This window comes from Pristiophorus japonicus, chromosome 17, assembly GCF_044704955.1.
Source record: "Pristiophorus japonicus isolate sPriJap1 chromosome 17, sPriJap1.hap1, whole genome shotgun sequence".
Classification (NCBI taxonomy): Eukaryota; Metazoa; Chordata; class Chondrichthyes; family Pristiophoridae; genus Pristiophorus; species Pristiophorus japonicus.
The window spans coordinates 95,050,874-95,068,763 of NC_091993.1; positions in this window are offsets into that span (position 1 = coordinate 95,050,874).

Genomic DNA, 17,890 nt, shown 5'->3' on the forward strand with positions numbered 1-17,890 from the left:
GACAGATGTAATCATGATTATTATGATAATTACCATTCTTTACCTAAAAACGTGCACCGTGACCGCAGGCTTTGAGTACAACATTCCCGGTAAAAGTGAAAGACCTCACATCTGCTGCTAGTCACTCATGACTGTTACAAATCAAATTATATAAATACATAAGTACATGAAAATAAATGTAATACTTACTCTTGCAGATCTCACAAGGTCATTCCATAGTTTGCAGCATTGGTTGCCCTCATGCACCTCGTTGGTTGTCGACGAGACTACCTCTGCTATCGCAACCCATATCTTCTGGTAGGCCTTTGGGGTGAGCTTCCCACGCCCTCCCTGGGTCAAATCACCCCAGCGTGACTCGACCTCCTGCAGGAAGGAGGGATTTGCCTCGTCCAAGAACATGCTCGCTCTTTTGCGCCCTCCAATTTGCTCCTCTCCCACCTCACTGCTCTCGCCAGCGTCAGTCTCCACAGCGTGCTGTGACATCTCCTCCTCTCCCTCCATTATAGGCCAAATTCGGCAAATATCTGGCTGGTAACAGCTAATTTTTGTTTCCCTATTTGCTCTCAAGCTCTAAACTCTCCCTCTTTCCTCCAAAAGCAGCCACACCACACCCACTCATGCCTTCAGTCCCTCTCAGCTCCCTCTCTCCCTCTGTCTCCTCTTCTGCGCATGTCATGATGACCCTTGACCTCCTGAATCGCAGGAATCGAGCGTTGCCATGCTGTTGCTAAGAACAGCGACACTTTACGGCAGAAGATCAGAGAGATTTAACACTACCGCCCATTTCACATCGCTCGCGGTAATGCCCAATTTAAAAAATAGAGACTAGGGGCTTTGAGAATGGGCGACAAGCCGGCGATCTGAAAACCCATTTTTACCACCCACACCAGAAATACCGGCCTTTCTTTAGGCGATCTGCACAAAAATATAAAATCTAGCCTATGCTCTTGAATAAAGCTTCTTCCAGCTCTATTCTGCATCATATATGTAGTCAACAATATTGGCAGAGATATTTTGGGCCCCATTCCAACTGTCACAGGACGGGAGAGTGGAGAGCACCAGTTCCAACTGTCACAGGACGGGAGAGTGGAGAGCACCAGTTCCAACTGTCACAGGACAGAGAGTGGAGAGCACCAGTTCCCACTGTCACAGGACGGGAGAGTGGAGAGCACCAGTTCCCACTGTCACAGGACAGAGAGTGGAGAGCACCAGTTCCCACTGTCACAGGACAGAGAGTGGAGAGCACCAGTTCCCACTGTCACAGGACAGAGAGTGGAGAGCACCAGTTCCAACTGTCACAGGACAGAGAGTGGAGAGCACCAGTTCCAACTGTCACAGGACAGAGAGTGGAGAGCACCAGTTCAAACTGTCACAGGAGCATCCAGTCGTGCCCCGGTAACTGCCCTCAAAGGAAGTGGAGTGTGGGAAATTGCACTCCGCTTCCATTGAGGGGTGGTAAAGCCAATTCTGCGGCGGGAGCAGGACTTCCACGCTGGGGGCTAAAATTCCCTGCCCCAGAAGGTTACTGCCCCCAAGAGGGGAGCCTGTGCGGGGAGGCAGAGGGAAGATGAGGGGAGACGGGGGCGGGGGATGGAGGGGAGAGTGGTGGAGGTGGGGGGGCGGAGAAACCCAGGGCGGGGGACAGGAGGGGCCACATTGCAGCGGAGGTCTGGGGGGGCGAAGTGTGTTGGAGTGGCGGGCCTGGGGGCTCTGTGCCTCGGTGCAGGGAGTGTTCAGAGTGGGGTGGACGGGTTGACTGCGCAGATGGCGGTTGGTGGATGTGGTGTGGTTGGTGTCGCTGGGGCGTGGCTCCGGGGTGGCCGGGGCTGGGGGCTCGATATCCGGGGTTTTCGGCATTTGGGAAGGATTCTGACGGGATGGGGCAGGTTAGGTGCGGGGGTAGTGTTCCCGGTGTTGGGTGGGTCCGGAGCCGGGGGCGGGGCATGCTCTTGGGATGGGGGGGTGGGCTGTTTGGGGCTGGGATTGGGAGAGACTTCTTCACTCGGGGAGTTGTTGGCCTGTGGGGTTCCCTTCTGCGGAGAGTTGTTGATGCCAGTTCATTGGATGTGTTCAGGAGGGAGTTGGATGTGGTCCTTGCGGCTGGGGGGTTCGGGGGGGGTGTGGAGGGGGCGTGGCGGGGAGAGGTGCTGGGGTGGGTGATCTTGTTGAATGGTGGTGCAGGCTTGAAGGGCCGAATGGCCTACTCCTGCACCTATTTTCCATGTTTCTATGTCCTGCAAATGTTCTCAAAATGTCTTCAAATATCCGCCAAATTTCTTAAATATCCTTAAAATGTCCTGCACTTTACTCAAATAATCCACTAAAAGCCTCAAATAACCTTAAAATCTAACTCTGAACTCACATAAAGATGTCTATGTAAAACTCCGCCTTCTCTCATGTGGAATGTGTGGTATATGTAGCACACAAATCACTGACTCCACACGGTCTGGTGTAAGTCTAACTGCTGTGACCTTCGCCCTTTATTGTTCAGCTCCAGAGTGCCTCCCAGGTGTGGTGGTCACCCTTATATAGTCCTTGTTACAGGCACTACCAGGGTTTCCCACTGCAACGCCCTCTGTGGGTACTGGGACGATACACACATCATTACATAACATCACCTTCCCCCCCCCCCCCCACCTGGACGCAGGACAACGATACACACATCATTACATAACATCACACTTGTCCAACGGAAGGCAGGTGGGCATAGACAGTGTGTTAGTATGGTACATTTTATCTGGTACATTAACTGGTTATTGACTGGTAGCGGAACCTTGATTTCCTTGTTAGCCGCTATCATTAATTATACTTCATCCATTATTTTACACAATATACAGTGGCCATTCAGCATAAAAAAGGTCATTCTTATTATAAATTCACTATCTCACATTAACATTGCTCATTTTAGACTCGCTCTGCCTAACAGAAGTCCTTTGTGGGGACCACCTCTTTGTAAGGCCCTTTTAAGACTCCCGGGTGCATTTCCTCTTTAAGGCGCCATCTTTGATGCAGGAGGATTCCACGAGGCTTCTCCTTGGGCGCCGCCATCTTTGATGCTCTGCAGCTCCGACATGATGCCACCGCCATCTTCTTCTCCGCTGCTCCGAATGCCCTCCGCCGTCGCAGCCTCCGCTCCCCTCCACTGCCACCTGACTTGCCGCCTCTCCTGTGGCCGTCGTGGCCTCTCCAGCGGCCTCCATGGCCGCCCGACGCTACCAGCTCCTCGGGGGGGGGGCCTGCCCAACGGCCTCTTCCTCTGCGGGGCCCTTCCGAACCGCCGGCCCCTGGATCCCACAGCACCCCGCCCGCAGCGCCCCGCCGGCTCAACCCCCACCCCCCCTTGGGCCCCTCTGTGCAGGGCTGCTTGCCTGTGGGGGCTGAGGCTGCAGGGTCTCTGTGAGGTCCGGGCCTGGGACTTGCCTGTGGGGGCTGGGGCTGCAGGGTCTCTGTGAGGTCCGGGCCTGGGACTTGCCTGTGGGGGCTGGGGCTGCAGGGTCTCTGTGTGAGGTCCGGGCCTGGGACTTGCCTGTGGGGGCTGGGGCTGCAGGGTCTCTGTGTGAGGTCCGGGCCTGGGACTTGCCTGTGGGGGCTGGAGCTGCAGGGTCTCTGTGAGAGGTCCGGGCCTGGGACTTGCCTGTGGGGGCTGGGGCTGCAGGGTCTCTGTGTGAGGTCCGGGCCTGGGACTTGCCTGTGGGGGCTGGGGCTGCAGGGTCTCTGTGAGAGGTCCGGGCCTGGGACTTGCCTGTGGGGGCTGGGGCTGCAGGGTCTCTGTGTGAGGTCCGAGCCTGGGACTTGCCTGTGGGTGGATTGAGGCTGCTGCTCCAGCTCAGTCGGCGCTGCTCTCTGGGGACCCGGGGCACGGCAGCACCCCGGGGAGCAGCAGCCTGTGGAGGAATGAAGTCTTCCCAGCTCCCGCGGACCTTCCCCATCCACCTCCGGCCGAGGAGTGTTGACCCATCGCCTGCAACGACCCACAGAGGTAAAGCGTGCGTCTCGTCCCCGTGGGATACCTGAACCATCGCTCTGCCGAGAACAGGTATTAGTTCCCTGGTGTAGGTACGCAGCTTCGCCGTGACCGGGACCAGCTTGGGTCGTGCAGCTGGGTTAATCCACAGTTTATCAAAAGTTCTCCGACTCATCAACGACGGACCCGAGCCCGTGTCCACTTCCATACTCACTGGGACTCCGTTGATTTTTACTTCACTTATCACGGGGGGGCGAATCGTCGGTACACGTATACAGTCCAAACACCTCATCTTCTTCTACCTGCTCCTCTCTGAACAGTGGATCATCCCCCATCTCCTCAGCCACATGGTGAGTCCGATTTCTTTTACACATACGCTGAAGATGGCCTTTCATGTGGCAGGTATTGCACGTGTACTCTGCAAACCTGCACCGGTGAGCTCCATGGCTTCCTCCACAGCGCCAGCATGGTGCTGCTTGATTGGCCCCCCTCGGCGGACTCTGAGCTCCAGGATCCCGAGGTCCGTGCTCTCTGCCCCGGGCAGAGCCACGTTCTGCAGTTTTGTCCGTGGTGGGCGCTATCCTGTGGACAGTGCCTGCCGGGTTCGAGACTGTGTGGATTATTTGCTTGGTGCTGCAAGTCGAGGTCATATATGCCCGGCTGATGGTGATGGCCTTTGTCAGAGTGACTGTGGGTTCCGTGGCCAGCAGCTTGTGAAGGAGATCCTCGTGGCCAATCCCCATAACGAAAACGTCCCGCAAAGCCTCGTCAAGGTGTGCCCCAAAATCACACGGCGCCGCGAGTCTCCTGAGGTCCACAGCATATTTGGTGATATCCTGGCCCTCAGGTCTGCAGTGATGGTAAAATTTGTATCTGGCCGTGAGGATGCTCTCCTTCGGTTTCAACTGGTCACGAATGAGTTCAGTCAGCTCCTCGTATGACTTGTCCCTGGCGCTCCCGGGTGCCAGCAAATCCCTGACGAGACAGTAAACCTCATCTCCACAACTGGAGACCAATATCGCCTTACGCTTCTCTCTCATTGCGTATGTGTCCTCCGTCAGGTGGTTTGCTGTGAAGTAGTACTCGAGCCTTTCGTAAAGGCCTCCCAATCATTGCCCACGGTAAAATCCTTTAGCGAGCCCAGAGTAGCCATGGTTGTGTGGAGTTCATCCGCTTCCTCGTCGCCAATGTGATATATGTAGCACACAAATCACTGACTCCACACGGTCTGGTGTAAGTCCAACTGCTGTGACCTTCGTCCTTTATTGTTCGGCTCCAGAGTGCCTCCCAGGTGTGGTGGTCACCCTTATATAGTCCTTGTTACAGGCACTACCAGGGTTTCCCACCGCAGCGCCCTCTGTGGTGTGGCATAGTACTTACATTACATTTAAAGTACTGGGACGATACACACATCATTACATAACAGAATGGACTGCAACTCCGTTTTTTAAAATGGCGTCCGTAGCACTGGATTCGATCAGATAAGATCAGATAAGACTGCGCTTTTTTCCGTGCTAATTTAGATGGTGGTATTGATGAATTCACCTCTGGTGGTAATTTTCGGTGGTATTTCGGTGTTGCACACTTAATGATGTTATAAAAACGGAAAAAAATAAGATAAGGTGGTATTTTTTATCACCGGTGGTAAATCACTGACGAATTTAATACCGGTGGTATTTTGATGCTAAATTATGAAATCAGTGGTAATCTGCGATGGTGGTATTTTCGGTGGTAAATGAGTGGTAAATTGGTGGGAAATGATGGAAAAAATGATGAAAATCCAGCCCCAAAGAGTTCAAGTTTGACAAGAGCTTGTAAAAAATAATTACCTCCCAGGCAGTTTATGAATTCACCCATTCTAATATCCATTCTGCAGCAAGTACATAACATATTTGTGGTGAACTAGCAGTTTTCAGCTTGTAATATGACTACTATTTTTCTTTTTAAGAAAAACAATAGAGGTAATGTTCTGTTGGATTTGATCATAAAAGTAAAATAACTTTATTTTGTGGGAAATAACAAGTGCTTGGACCTTCATACTCAATGCCCGCCCCCCAACCCTCAGGCAAATCTTTGCTTTGTTCTTAGCAAAAGTTAAGGTAAGTTAGTGATTGGTAGTGATTCAACAACAAAATCTTTATTGACGTCATTGTTTCACAGAAGTGAATTTCCTATTTGTATGCCCGTGTTAGGAATCTGCAGTGCTTTCGTTTCCTCCTAAAGTTCTGAGGTGGAATTGTGCCCAGTCAAAGGTACTGAAGGTACCTTTATGTGTTAAAGGACACAGTGTTCTTGGCAGCCCTAGACATTTATATTGTGTGCAAATCTCTAAAACATAAACAGATTCCTAATTTATCCCTTGGCTGTAACTGGTCGAACGTAACAGAAACCAAACTGAACATATCACACAGTACATAAGCATCTCCACTAGTCCAAATATGTTGTCCCCGCTGACTTTGAATAAACCAGTAATGTTTTGTTTCAAAAATGTTTTTTAAATTTAATTTTCAATGTCAATTTAGTTAGTCATTTGCCCCAATTTTCACTTCATTTTGCAATATATATACATTCCCTCAGCTGAAATTGTAGACAAATCATCTGATACTGGGTCTCTGCCAATGTTGCTCTGTACCCGACTGCTGAAAGGTGCTTCAGCAGCCCGGGTTACTTGTCCTTTTCCCATATAGAGAAGCACTGGCTCCTGCTCAGTGCTTCCCCTGATGACGCACACAAGGCAAAGGAAACTTGAAAGGTCAGGAATTGCAAATGAGAACTCGGATCTTATTGCTCCCTGGTGCACTATGTGGGCACATCAATCCACTACACAAACATGGTACCCTGCCTCAGAATTATTTAAATATCCCCCGTTAACATGTGTGTTAAAAGCATTGTTCCTAAAGGATTTGAAGGAGGGGAAAGAGAGATAGTAGAGTGGAAGGATTTAGAGAGACTGTACCAGAGTGTTGGGTCAAAATGACTTAAGGTTCAGCAACCAAGCGTGAAGCAGAGAGAGAGAGAGGGGGAATTTTGAATTAAGTCTGAGTTGGGAGAGCGGAGATGTTGCAGAGGTAGGGAGAGGCATGGCAGTGGAGAGACTTGTAGATTTGATGTAAAAGGACTGTATACCAACCGAGAGAGAGCTGCGCAGACTGAGACAGGGAGAGAGAGCTGGAGGCCAACTGCAATTTGGATGCCAGCTGGGGTACCTTTGCTCACTGGACCCGGAGAGGGGGGGGAGGGGGGGGTGGGTGAGGGGAATGGTTCTGTTAAGTTTGTCGGCTTTGCTTTTTATAGTGCTTTGGGGTTTGGTGAGCTTGTTAATCCAGTGAAGTTTTGAGAAATGGTTAATTAGATATTGTAACATTAAGGTACCAAGTGTGCCATATGGGACCATTGTTAATGCATCCGATATGAGGTACTTGCAGTAAGAAGGAAGGTCCTCACTATTGAAGCTTCTCTGCTTGGATATACTTAACACCACCTGCCCCACCCAAACCACCAGTGTTAGTGTGGCCCTTTTTCACCAAATCATGCCTTAATTTCGCCCCCCCCCCCCCCCCGCACCCTCTGGTACATTCTCCTCCTTTGAGCAACTCATCTTGTTCCACTCCTCGCCTGTGAAATCCTAATTGTCTACCATCCCCTCAAGCCCCACCCCGAGTTTCTCACCAAAGTATCCTCCCTTCCTCTTTTCTTCCCTCAGCCTCTGCAATGAATGACTTCTCATCCTGCATGATTTCAATCTTCATCTCAGCTCGCCTTGTCCGCTCTCCCCTGAATTCACTGACCTCTTGTTCTCCATAAACATTTCCCTCCATATAAACTCTCTTACCCATATTTGCGGCCACCTCCTCGATCCTGCCATCACCCGTGTCCTCTCTACTCCCATGGTTGCTCACACAGACAAGCCAATCTTCAATCTCATCATTGTATCCCTACCATCCACATCCTCATAGCCCTTTCCAACCCCATTTCTTTCTGTGATCAAACCTGGGAGAAAACTCCCCTATATAACTTACAGCTGCACTTTCTAACTCTCAGCTGTCTAACATTTGGTTCTCCATTTGCCACAATACTTCTATAGCTGTCGATCTGCTCAACCACTTCCTCCTATCCACCTTTGATGCCCTGGCCTTCAGAAAAACTACCAACCATCTCCTTAAATCGCGCTCTCCCTGTCACCCCGCCCCCCCTCCCCCCACTCATCCTCATTTCCAATAACAAGTGTGAGAAACTCATGGGACTAGATTTTACACTTTTGCACTTATCGCCCAAAAATGGGTGTTATTTCCAGCGTGGGCAGTAAAAATGGGTTTTCAGATCACCGGCTTCTCGCCCATTCTCAAAGCACTAGTCTCCATTTTTGAAATTGGGCGTTACTGCGAGCGATATGAAATGGGCGGTAGCGTTAAATCTCGTTGACCTTCTGCCGTAAAGTGTCGCCGTCCTTAGCAATAGCATGCAACGCTCGATTCCCGCGATTCAGGAGGTCAAGGGTCATTATGACGTGCAGAAGAGGGGACAGAGAGAGAGGGAGCTGAGAGGGACTGAAGGCGTGTGTGGGTGTGGTGTGGCTGCTTTGGGAGGAAGGAGGGAGAGTTTAGAGCTTCACATCAAGTAGGCAAACAAAAAGTAGCTGTTACCAGCCATATATTTGCCCAAATTTGGCCTATAATGGAGAGAGAGGAGGAGGCTTCACAGCACGCTGTGGAGACTGACGCTGGAGAGAGCATTGGAGGGCGCAAAAGAGCGAGGAAGTTTTTGGATGAGACAAATGCCTCCCTCCTGCAGGAGGTCGAGTTACGCTGGGATGATTTGTCACAGGGATGGCATGGGAAGCCCACCCCAAAGGCTTACCAGAAGATATGGGCCAAGATAGCAGAGGTGGTCTCGTCGGTGACCAACAAGATGCGTGAGGGCAAACAATGCAACAAATGATGGAACGACCTTGTGGGATCAACAGGAGTAAGTATTACATTGATTTACATGTACTTATGTATTTATATAATTTGATTTGTAACAATCATGAGTGACTATCAGCAGTGTGAGGTCTTTCACTTTTACCGGGAATGTTGTACTCAAAGCCTGCGGTCACGGTGCACGTCTTTAGGTAAAGAAGGATAATTTTCATAACAATGATGATTACATCTGTCGGTTATGTGTTGTATCAGTCTCTGTGACAGTACCTAGCAATGATATCATGCAATGATCTCATGCCATGTCGTCCTTTCACCTTTTACAGAAGAAGCTATCGACGATGAGGTCCTTGCAGAGGCGAACGGGTGTGGGGCCACCAGTCCCCAGCGACATCACTGACAAGGAGGAGCGGGTGCTCGTATTCATGGGGAAGCATCTCCAGACAGCCACGGAAGCATCTGCAGACATTGAAGTGATGCCATATGAGTAAAGCTTACACCATTGCGTGATATAAAGTCAATAGATGCCACTCCCACTCATATCCAAGCAATCATATATGATGGATGATTTCTAAAATTGCCATAGAAATAATGCTAGCCTAATGAAAATCATTGCAATGCAAATGTGTTGACAATCATGAAATGTGATGTCTGTGATGATTTTGAGAGCGGTGGTGTTTTTGTCATGCATATGCTGTGTGTAGCACTGGACTCACTTGTGACCCTAGCACCCCCTTCTCCTCTAATAACCTAATTTGTGTTTTGCAACTCAGCCAGCAGAGCGGCACCAGGCAAGACCACAGAGGCCAGAAGGTGGAGGCTTGGGGCCCGACTCTCCAGACAATCCTACATCTGGTGCTGAGGAGCTCCGATTCTCGCCCGTCAATCTGCTGGGTCTGTTCTCTATGGATGGGTGTGCGGACTTCGAGGAACCTGCATCGCCACGCTCCAAAAGCCATTCCACCCAAGGCCATATAGTGGTCCTCCGGTCATTCCCGCCTCCACTCTGGAGGTACCGACCCCAAGCACCTCGCCACAGGGCACCCCGTTTGTCCCCAGGACGGCGCCAACCCTGCGGAGGCCTCGTGGATGTGGCAGGCCTGATCCACGAGCGCCACATGAGAGCAGAGAGATGGTACAGTTGCCCAGGAGGACAGTAGACATTGGTGACCAGTTCATCGTAGCATTGGGGGCATATCCCGACAGCTGGCCACCATGACTGAGTACGTTCTGCGGATGGCGGAGGCCCTGGATGCGATAGCCAGGAACACTGCTGGCACAGGCCTCCCAGAGGTCCAAGAGCGTGGCACTCCACCCCTAGGTTCCGCACCACCACTGCAAACGACGGATGAGAGCAAGGACCAAGATCCTGCTTCTGCACCCCCCTCCTCGGCACCCCCCCGCTCCTGTACACATGCAACCACTGCCTCTGCCTTCATCCCCCCCCCCCAATGAGACACCGCCTGAGGAGCTCCTCGGCTAGGCGGCGTGGAGGGGAAGCGGTAGAGGTGGGGAGAAGAAGGGGAGGGGGAAGCAAAGTGAGGTGCACGTCCGCAAGTGATGGCTGTGTTATATCTCCATCTGGGTGTATGCAATTTCTTGTAATGTATGGGAGGAGGGGGCCACCCTCCTGCTTTGTCTTTGTATTCTGTGTTGCTGGATATGTTGACCATTTGATTGATGCCAATGGTGGAAAAAGTGGGGTGTGGGCAGGGGTGGGGTGTTTTTGCCTGTGATACTTATAATTTCAGACCAAAGTTGGTATCGAAAATTTTTTATTGAATATAATCTTGTTGCGCATTGTCTCAGATAGGTGGACCGTTACACACTGGTGATTCCTTAACATGAATGGGTTAAATAAAACTTAACTTCAATCAACTTAAACTTTAACTGGCACACAAGGTGATGGCCACCATTGATGTCTGAGCTGCACATACACAGCAGTGTGGCAGCATTGTAACTCACAGCAACGTTCTTTCAGGCAAATCGTTCAGATATTAGCTCCTCATGTAAGAGTCTTGCAGCTATATAGCCATGGGCCCTTTCCTGCGGTCTGGAGGGGGTCGTGGGCATGGGTGCATAGCTATCCTGATTGTCTGGCTCTAGGTCAGCATCCAGCCCCTCGTCGTCCTCTTCCTTTCTCTCCTGAGGTGGAACATCAGTCCCTTCTGGCAATTCTTGGCCCCTCCCAATAGTCAGATTGTGCAGCATGGAGCACACGGCCACGAATTTACCTACTTGCTCAGGGTTGTATTGTAGCTCCCCTCCTAGTGGTCCAGACATCTGAAGCACTACTTAAACACAGTTATTGTTTTGTGGACCACATTGCGTGTGTCTCTATGGCTCTGGTTGTATCGCTTCTCGGCCTCGGTATGGGTGCCACGCAGGGGGGGTCATCAGCCAGGTGGCTCGGCCATATCGGTTATCACCAAGCATCCAGCATTGTCGTTGTAGCTGATTCTTAAAAATGTCAGCGACAGCGCTCTCACACAGGATGTGAGCCTCATCGAAGGTGCCCGGACATTTGGCATTCACTGCCATTATGATCTGGTTGTGGTCGCCAACTAGTTGGACCTTCAGGGAGTGAAATCCTTTTCTGTTATGAAAATGCTCCGGGTCCTGAGAAGGTGCCCGCATGGTGATGTGAGTGCACTATATAGTGCACCCTGGGGAACTTAGCAATGCGGTAGAATGCTCCAGCCCTGTCAGTCTGAGCCTCCGTGGCCATGGGGAAGCTGATAAAGTCCATCCTTCTCGTGTACAGGGCCTCCGTGACCTGTATAATAGGTGGCATGGTGAGACATAGGAGAAATGTCGACCGCGGAGGCCCGAAAGGAACCGGATGCGTAGAAGGACAGTGCCGCGGTGACCTTAACCTCGACCGACACTGATGTCCTGATGGCAGGCTGCATATGTGGCCTGATGAGCTCACATATTTCATTGATCACCACCTTGTGGAAGTGCAGTCTCCGAAGGCAAATGTGCTCGGACACTTCGAGGTAAAGCCTCGTTTCCCTGTACGTGTGGGGTGTATGTGGTCTGGCCCTTCTCCTCATTCTTGCATGTCTTAAATTGGGGACATAATGATGTGCATCACACATTAAGCCATCTGCACTCTGCAGCATTTGCGTATTAATCAATGCAGGCTGAGAAATGACTGGCCCTATTGCAATTAAAGTGTAATAGCGATTGATCAGAAGCAATCATTTTCTCACTAAAATACACCTACGGTAAACCCCCAATAGTCCAGAGTCTGAAAATATGTCTGTTGAGATGGTCACTTCACCTGAGAAGAACTCCAGAGCCAATGCAAACTCCCCCGAAGTTGAAGCAGCCTTTTGAATGAAGCGACCTGCGATTTAAAAAATGGCAGCCACACCGCTGGCTTTAGTTCAGAACAGTTTTTCTGGGCCTTTTTTTGGGTGAGCGATATTGTAGGCAATATGTGTGCAAGGTGGTGAAAGTGACAGGGGGCGATCTCTTGGGCGTTAGTTTCACCAAATTTGCTCTTTACGACAAAAAAAATGGGCGGGCAGTATTATTGAATCTCGACGTTAATTACGTGCGGAAAGTAACGCTGGCCGATATTACGGCCGTTGGTTTCACCCATTCTGATGATTCTGCCCCAAAAAAGTGGGCGGGTGGTATTATTTTTTTCCCGGTGTTACGCACATAGGGAAAGTAACGCTTGGAGGTAAGTTTCAAAAAAATGCCCGTCAGTTTCTATTTTGTGGCTAAATGGGCGATATATGGGTGTTACACATCATTTCAGTGGTAAAATGGACGTTACTTGGGCGTTAAGCATGCTAAAAACGTGGAAACGTGGGCTTCCACTAACGTTGACAACAACTGTTCAGCAACAACTGCTGCTTCCTCTCCCCTTGCCCATCAAGCTAAACCTCCCCCTACTCCCCACTCCACAGCCCTAAACCCGTGACTTTTTCTAGTTTCTCTTGTATCTTTCCTTATACCCTCTCCAAGCTCACCTTGTCCATGAAACCTACTTCATTCTGCCTTGATACTAAACAACTGACCACCCAACTTCCCTTCCTTGTCCTCATGCTATCTGCCACTCTAAATATTTCCTTCTCTTCAGGCGCTGTCCCTGTCTCTTTCAAAACATCCAACATCATCCCTCTTCCCCAAAAAATAGCCTTGACACCTCTGCTCTTGCAAATTACCATCCCTTCTACAACCTCCTTTTCCTCTCCAAAGTCCTTGAATGTGTTGCCGACTCCCAAATCTGTGCCCATGTTTCTGCAACTCTATGCTTGAATCTCTCCAGTCAGTTTTCAGCACCAAAACGGCCCTCCATTAGGATAGGGTGAGGAGGATGAGGAGGGATAATGCATCATGACCACAGTTCCTCCTCATTCTCCTCACCCCTATCTGTAGTCTTTAACACCATCCTCTCCCAGTGCCACCCCTTGTCCAGCTCAGTGGGACTGCCTTCATTTGGTTCCATTCTTACCTATCTGATAGTAATGGCTTCTCTTCCCATTCCTGCACCTTGACCTCAGGAGTTTTCGAAAGCTCTATTCTTGACCTCCTCCTCTTCCTCATCTACATGTTGCTCATCATCAACAGATATGGGGTCAGTTTCCACATGTACACTGATGGCACAAAGACCACGTCCTTCCACCTCTGTAGCATTGCCTGCACCCGCCCTGCCTCAGTTTATTGGTTGTTGAAACCCTCATTTATGCCTTTGTCACAGTCCCAGACTCGCCTATTCCAATGCTAAATATTAATATCAGCTCACTCAAAACTCTGCACCCCAATCCTATCCCACACCAGGTCCTGCTCACCTATCACCTCTGACCTCGATGACCTACAGTGGCACACAGTCAAACTGCCACTCTTATGTTTACATCCCTTCATGGCGTCACCATTCCCTGGGGCCGAAATTCAGGGTCTCAAAAAGACCCGTTAATGTCCGTTTGCGGCGGCCATTCCTAAAAATTGAATGGCCACTGCTTTCAGGTCAACATGCCGACCCGACCTAAATTCAGGTCGGGGATTTTTCAGCCTGGACCCCATTCCGCCCAAGTAGTTGCACCACCAATTTAAAGCAATAAAAAAATACTTACCAGCGATTGTCAGCTCCATCCCGCGATCCCCCGCCGCGCGGTGCCCCCGGCAGGTTTTTCTGCCGGTGCACCATTTCCGAACTGAGCGCGGCCCAGCAGCACGGCCGCACTTCAAGGGGAGGGCCCATTGCCGCGGCAGCAATGGAGAAATTTTTGCCGGCCGACTTGCCGATCGGCCATCAAAATACTGTCCCCAGGTTTGGCCGGTACACCAATTTGCAGTTTGGCACCCCCTCTTGGTCCTGAAAATGGATCTACTTACCATACCAGGAGTTCCAGCGGTAAGTACCAGTCAAATTTCGAACCCCCTATCTCTAACCTGCTCTAGCCCTACAATCCCCCCCACCCCCCGCTACAGAACTCCCCATATTTATGATTATTCCTTTTTGTTCAACCCGCCCTCCTGTCGCCCCACCTTTTACAGCCATGCCTCCATCCATTTAGGCCTCACATTCTGAAATTCCCTGCCTAAACCTCTGCCTCTCACCTCCGTCACCTTCGTTAAAACCTATGAGTTTGATTTTAGGCTTTTCTGTTTCGGAGGCGAAAACAGAGGCAGGGCGGGAAAGTTACCGGGGATAGGTTGCGCTTTATTAAGTAATTTTCACCATCTGGGCCATGCACCAGGGCGCACAGAGCGAAGGGAGGCGTCGTACAATTTTCGGGGTGCAAAAATGGGAAACCTGCAAACTAAAAGTGCCGGGCCGTGTGTGCTCCGAGAGTGAACACAAAAACATTCTCAAAACATTGCCCACGCCAACACAACACAAATCGCTAAAAAAAAATTACAAGAACAAACACTCGCACTTACCTTTACAGCACTTTACCTTCCTCACCGCCGCCGGTATGGCTGGACCGCTCTGGTTTCCCAGGCGGTTATTGCGAGGGGCGATTCCAGGCGTACGGGTCGGTTTCGAGTCAAAACTTGGATGGTGTCGCAATGCACGTCAGCCGCTGCTCTTCTGCCTGTGCTGCTAAGCACCGCCGCAAAACCCGACCCGGTGATCGCGACTGAACCCAGGAGACCTCACCGCCCCATTTCACGCCGCTCCGGGGTGAAACCCAGAGTGCAAAGGACCGGAAAATCCAGCCTTCTCTTTGACCAAGCTTTTGGTTACCCCTCCCAATATCTCCTACTTTGGTTTTATGTCCATTTTTGTTTGATTACACCTGAAGTGTCTTGAGATATTTTTCTATGTTAAAACTGCTATATGAATGCATGTTGTAGTAGTACTAGTAGAACATTAAGGAATTGAATTTGATATGTTGAGTAATGAGGAACTATTGGAGTTTGTTGAGGACAGGGTGGCTGTCCAATTCAGCCTGAGCAAACAGCCAGAGAGTGTTAATGAATAAGGGCTATAGTTTTTGGCCATTTTACAAGCTGTAAATGGGACATACCAGAGGTGATCAGGCAGGGTGGGAGGATAAGCCATTGCACATGATGTCTTGGCTGCATTGACAGTAGAACCAAGCAAGGTTAGTATCATAGAGCTGGATCACAGAAGAGAGACAATAGAGAAGGATGGAGTGGTCAACCATGTTGAATGCCATGACTGAGTGTTGGAATTACACACCATGATTGCAATCACAAAAGATGTCTTTGGTGATTTTGACTAGCAGTCCCAGTCCTGTGGGCAATGTGGAAACCAGGCTAAAAGGATTCAATGTGACAATGACCAGATAATCTGTTTTGGTGATGTTGGTTGAGGAATAAACATTGGCCAGGACACCGGGGAGAACTCCCCTGCTCTTCTTCGAATAGTGCTATGGGATCTTTTGCATCCACCCGAGAGGGCAGATGGGACTTTAGTTAATGTCTCAACCAAAAGTCGACATCTCCAAGAGCGCAGGACCCCTCAGTACTGTAGTGGAGTGTCAGCCTAGATTTTTGTGCTCAAGTCTCTGGAGTAGGACTTGAAGCCACAGCCTTCTGACTCAGAGGCGAGAGTGCTATCAATGAACCGTAGTTGATACACCAATTACTCACTCATTTCATTGCTGATTGTGGGACATTGCTCTGTGTGAAATGGCTGGTGTATCTTTTCTATATCACAGCAGGCCACAGCACGTCAAATCAATGCATAATTGTGTAAAGCACGTTGAGGCATTTGTGATCGTGTGCTGTTTTAATACAACTTAAAATTTCTATGCATGTTACCTCCTGGTTAATGACAAAATACTGGCACAGACGATGCAGTTAGAACCCATGTTTTGGCCCACTTTCAATTATATCTATTATACACATTACAGTTGACTCAACAATTGACGGCTGAAATGCTGGATACCTCTGACTTGGCACAGAAAGGAAAGCAAGACAGTTTTGTAAGGTAAGTTTGTTTGAAAGAAATAAGTTATACATTTACAACAGAAAGTGGGGTGGGGCAGGGGGGGGAGGGGTGAAATTACTATTTTAATGAAAAATTTAAGAATGCCTGTTCATTGCCATAATTAATGACCTTGGTAACCGAATTATAGGAATCTTGGCTTAGAAATGTGTGGTTTATAAGAATGTGATTTTGTCAGTGAGTTAGTAATTAAGAAGACATACAAGCATTCTGATGATCTTTGTTAAAGGAGGAATACAGGGCTAGACTTTCCACTTCACATCACCCACCTATGGCCCATCTATCACCCAAAACGCACCTCTTTCACCCATTTTGAGCAAAAAGTGGAAACTAGGCCCAAAATATCACCGGAAAGACAGGTGCCTAAGTTTCCACTTTGATCGCCCAAATGATCACCCACACAAGGCCCATCCCAAGTTTCGGCACCTAGCATGCACTTCGCTGGACTGATGCAAGGCCCAAAAGAGTGCTGAGAAATAGTTGCTTTTTCTGGGCCTAAGAGAAGGAAATGGGCACTACGGACGCCATTTTGAACTTCGGAGGAAGGGTGGGAAATTAGTTGTGAGTTATTTAGAGAGTTAAATTGAAGATAATTGTACTCAGAATATTGGGACAGGGAATATAAATAGGTATTATCAAGTTATTTTTGGTAGATAGTTTTTATATATTGAAATTATTTTGTAAATAGCTTTTACATAGCGAAGTTATTTACTGATATTGTTGGGGCCTATCAAACTGACTAGTATACAGCATAGAGAGTGCAGAGTACCGTGATTAGAGAGTATAGAGTAGAGATTATTAAAATTAGTGAAAGTAATTATCGATAGTGATGGGGCCCATGCTTTCCCTGCCTTTAATTGCAACTGCTCACACACTGGTTACTGAAAGGATCAATCGGAGAGGTGACAGAGAAATGCATAGACGGAGACGAAGACAGAGGAGAAGACCGTACAGCCAACGAAGGTACTTGGAAAAGCAATCTTATCTGAACTTGTCTGAAAATGCTTGTCTTAGGAGGCTGCGATTCCGGAAGGAGGTCATCGATGAGATATGTCAACTCATCAAGGATGATCTGCAGCCTTCCAGCACCATCAGAACCGCGCTGTCCGTTGAGTGAAGGTTACTGCTGCCCTAGCCTTCTAGGCATCGGGATCTTTTCAGGCTTCAGCTGGCGGCATCTGCCATATCTCTCAGCACGCTACACACTGCTGCATTCGACAGGTGACTGAAGCCCTTTACACTCATAGGATGGACTTCATAAGCTTCCCAATGACCAGGGAGGCATAGACCGAGAGGGCTTTGGGTTTCTCGAGAATAGCAGACTTCCCCAAGGTGCAGGGAGCAATAGACTGCACGCACATTGCCCTAAAAGCACCCTTAAAGAATGCAGAGGTGTTTCATAACAGAAAGGGGTTCCACTCACTAAATGTGCAGCTTGTTGTCGACTACAATCAAATAATTTTAACAGTGAATGCTACATTTCCTGGCAGTATCCATGATGTGCACATCTTACGTGAAAGTGCTATCCCTGACCTGTTTGTCAATCAGCCAAACGTTCACGGTTAGATGCTG